The following is a 4,194-nucleotide window of genomic DNA, read 5'->3' as shown; positions in this document are numbered from 1 at the left end:
TTAAGGATTCTTCATATTTGATGAGGTTTGCCCACCATCCCGAAGATTCAAGTATCGACTCTGATACAATTTGTAACGCCCCAAACCTAAAGTAACAGATTGACCCAGTAATTTCTAATCCAATTTAAAATGCGAAGATTATTCTCTTTAACCAAATATATGCGGATCCAATCACGATCTTATAATAAGAACAAGAGATCTTTCTCGATTAATCCCCTTGCCCCTCGTTCATCGAGAATCAGAAATATCATTTTCAAGTCTGAATTTGTTCATTTGGAATCCGAGTTCTTCTACTTCATTTTGGATTTTTGTTCAAGAATGAAATCTTGTTGGAACTGTCCATATCCGGTCCATCCTTCGGAACMATATCAGATCCCGAATATAATGAAATAGGATGAATTGAGATGGTATTTTGTAAATACGTAATTATCTTGAATAGATTAACCATTTCTTTATCTCTCGATCGCCCGAGAAAAGAAAGATCTTGTCGTTTCTTCAACAATTTCTGATTTTGTCCATTATTTTCATATCCGTAATAGTGCAAAAACGAAAAGAAGGCCTGGCCCCAGGTTGTTCAAGAACAGTGTCGTTGAGTTTCTCGACCCTTTGCCTTAGGTTTAGTTAGTTTTATTTCTCCATGGATATATAAAAGTTATTAACTGGTACCCCACAACCTTGGGCTTATAAATTTATCTTTCTATCCATGTGGGACGAGTTATTACATTTTAAGTGATTAAATTTTTAAACATTTTCTGGACAAATACATTCTTAAACTTATTAAAATCAAACAAATAGATCATTGAACTTAGTGAAATCGAACAAATAAATTATTGAACTTACTAAAACCTAAAAACCGACAACGTACTTTATAATTTAAACGAATAAATCCTTACTTGTATAAAACGAAACGAATATTGTGCCATTTTTTTCTTGATCTATTAACAAATTAAAAAGCAAAGTACAATGAATCAACAAAAGGAAAGAAACGTACCATTGTTATTAAGTCATTATTTATTTTTCATATTCAAATGACGACCACATCTGTGTATGTTACGATTCCGTGATTTTCATTTGAATCTAAAAATTTATTAATTAGAACCACAAGGGTGGTACCTGATTGGTTTGAGTTTGACTCCAAAGGTTAAAAGTACCAGGAGGTCTTAGGTTCAAATCCAATGAGGAATAAAAATCTCCTTGTGGCCATGGAGGTTCAAATGCGGTGACTCCAGGCTATCTGCAAAGCAGGTAGTCGTCCTGGGATTAGTCGGCTCGCATAGCGGGTTGGATTACATGTTAATCAAAAAAWAATTATTAGTTAGTAGATTTGCTTATTATATCATTTGAATATGAAAAGTAAATAATGTCATAGAGATGATATATGATCATTTCGTTTATTAGTTTACTGTAATTTGTTACTGATTAATTGATACATTAAGAGATAAATTATATACTACTTTTGTTTTATAAGTGTAAAGAAAAATTTGTCCAAAAAAATCCCGAGACATAATCGTTTAGAATGTGAAAGTTCGTTGGTTTTTTCGGTTTTAGTAAGTTCAATGGGTATGGAGGTTCTTGTCCAGCTCTAATGCGATTTGGAAGGATGTCATTTCTGAATTTTATGGTGAGGATGGTGGTCTTTTTTCAAATAGGCCTTTGGTTGGAAAAAGTGTTTGGGCTTCTATTGTCAACACTTGCAAAAACGTGGAAGTTGCAGGTCAGAATGTCATCCTTTCGTTTACAAAAAAGGTTGCTAAAGATTCTTCTTCTCTTTTTTGGAAAGATGCGAGCATCGGACAAGGCTCAAAGTTGAAAGACCTTTTCCCCAGACTTTATGCCTTGGAAAGGAATAAAAATGCTTCTTTCAAAGACAKATGGACTTATATTAATGGTTCTTGGAATGGTGCTTGGGATTGGAAAACTATGATTAGGGGTAGAAGCTTAGATGATCTTCAAGCCCTAGAAAGAAAACTCTCTCTTGTGGATTTCAATACTTCGGGTGAGGATATTTGGTTGTGGAATTGGAACAAGAACGGGATTTTTTCGGTCAACTTATTGTCCAAATTAATTCAAGGGGCGGTTGAGACAAATGTTGGAAGCAATRATCCGTTTTTTTGGAGTCCTTTAATTCCTAAGAAGGTAAACATCTTCACTTGGCGCTTCCTTAAAGAGGCCATTCCGGTAAGATTCAATCTTTCAAAAAGAGGAATTCCGTTACAATCTTTGGAGTGCATCTTTTGCGGCAAAGGTGTTGAAACTTTGGACCATTGTTTCTTCTCTTGTTCGGTGGCAAGCATTCTTTGGAGGAAAATATGGGCTTGGTGGGATCTTAAAGCCYCACGGCTTTCCTCGGTGTCTGATTTTACAATGTTGATCAAACAAGTAGGTACTCATCGCAAGGTTGGAGTGATTTTCTTATCAGTGTGCGCCGTGGCGCTTTGGCAACTTTGGAAGTGGCGGAATGAAATTTTTCATGCTAAGGATGATGCGGAAGCTAAGAAGAGAGGTGAAGACCCATTCCCAGGTGTTCAAAATTTTTCCAAGCTTTGGATGGGGAACAGGAATCATAAGTTCCATCTTAATTRGGATAGTTGGTCTTCTTCTCCTTACCTTGTTTAGTCTACTTGCTTGTCTTAGACTTGGGTTTTGCTTTGGCTTTAGTTTGGGGTTGTCTCTTTTTGCTTCTTTTTGTTTTCGTTTGTTATTGTGGACTCTTGATTCCTCTTGTGTCTAGCTTCTTGCTGGATCGTTTTGTTTAATTTTATTGGTTGGCTTGGTGAGGGTGATGGCCATGCCGAAGCTCTCCTCCTTGTCCTTCCTTTTTTGCCTTTCAAAAAAAAAANTTTAGTTTGGGGTTGTCTCTTTTTGCTTCTTTTTGTTTTCGTTTGTTATTGTGGACTCTTGATTCCTCTTGTGTCTAGCTTCTTGCTGGATCGTTTTGTTTAATTTTATTGGTTGGCTTGGTGAGGGTGATGGCCATGCCGAAGCTCTCCTCCTTGTCCTTCCTTTTTTGCCTTTCAAAAAAAAAAGTAAGTTCAATGATTTATTTGTTCGTTCAGAAAAATTAAACGAATTATTCTATTTTGAATAATTAAGTCATTGAACTATTATTTTGAATGGAAAAAACCATTAAACTTTCTCATTCTGAAAGATTAAGTCTTTGATGCTTTTTTTAAATGATGTATTCAACTAATTTTTAGAAGCTTGATGGTTTATTTATTAAAAAAAAAGTTTAGGGACTTAATCATTCAAAATGAGAAAGTTTAATGGTTTTTTCATTCAAAAAAAAAATAGTTTGGTGACTTAATCATTCAAAATGGGATAGTTCGTTTAGGTTATTCTGAACTTTTCCTCTGTTACAAACTCCCCCACTTAAACTTCTTACGTCATTGTCAGCCTGTTAAAAGTTTCCTCCTTGTAACCAACAATGTGAGATTCGCCTAAGATGTTACAAATTAAACACCTCCTCGAGGACTCATCATACCCGATTAAGTTTGCCCCACTTTCACGATGGTACAAGAATTGATTCTGATACCATTTGTAAAACCCCAGAGCCCAAAGCAATAACTGACATAATAACTTTAAATCCAACTTAAAACCATGATGAAAKTTATTGGTAACCAATAACTTGAGCCTTATAAGGAGCTCATGAATCAYATTTTTTTTCCATGTGAGACAAGTTGTTGCTGTTAATCTATTTATTAATAATATACACRAAATTTATTTGTGCAATGCACCACGATACATCTGAATTTTGAAGTAAAGAACTCAAACCCTCAATCTTGATTCATGTTTTGTTTTATTTTCCATCTCTCTCGATTTTTGTTTATGGTTTTATGAGATTTGGAGATCTAGAGAGCATTCAGTTTTATAGAGTATTTTTTTTTTATTAACTTGGATATCCAACCCGCTATACGAGCCGACTAATCACATGACGACCACCTGCTTTGCAGATAGCTCGRAGTCACCACATTTGAACCTCCGTGGCCACAAGAAGATTTTTATTCCTCCTTGGATTTAAACCTAGGACCTCCTGGTGCTTTTGACCTTTGGAGCCATGCTCAAACCAATCAGACACTACCCTTATGGTTAGAGTATTCTTTCATATCAGTAGAACTCAACTTTTATCTTGTATTTGAATATTTTTATTAATTGGTTATCAATTAGTTTTACAGAGTTCAAACATAACTTTAAGAA

This window comes from Cynara cardunculus, assembly GCF_001531365.2.
Source record: "Cynara cardunculus var. scolymus isolate 2C chromosome LG 5, CcrdV1, whole genome shotgun sequence".
Taxonomy (NCBI): domain Eukaryota; kingdom Viridiplantae; phylum Streptophyta; class Magnoliopsida; order Asterales; family Asteraceae; genus Cynara; species Cynara cardunculus.
The sequence above is the reverse complement of the archived record's forward strand: the minus strand, read 5'-3'. Positions refer to the sequence as shown.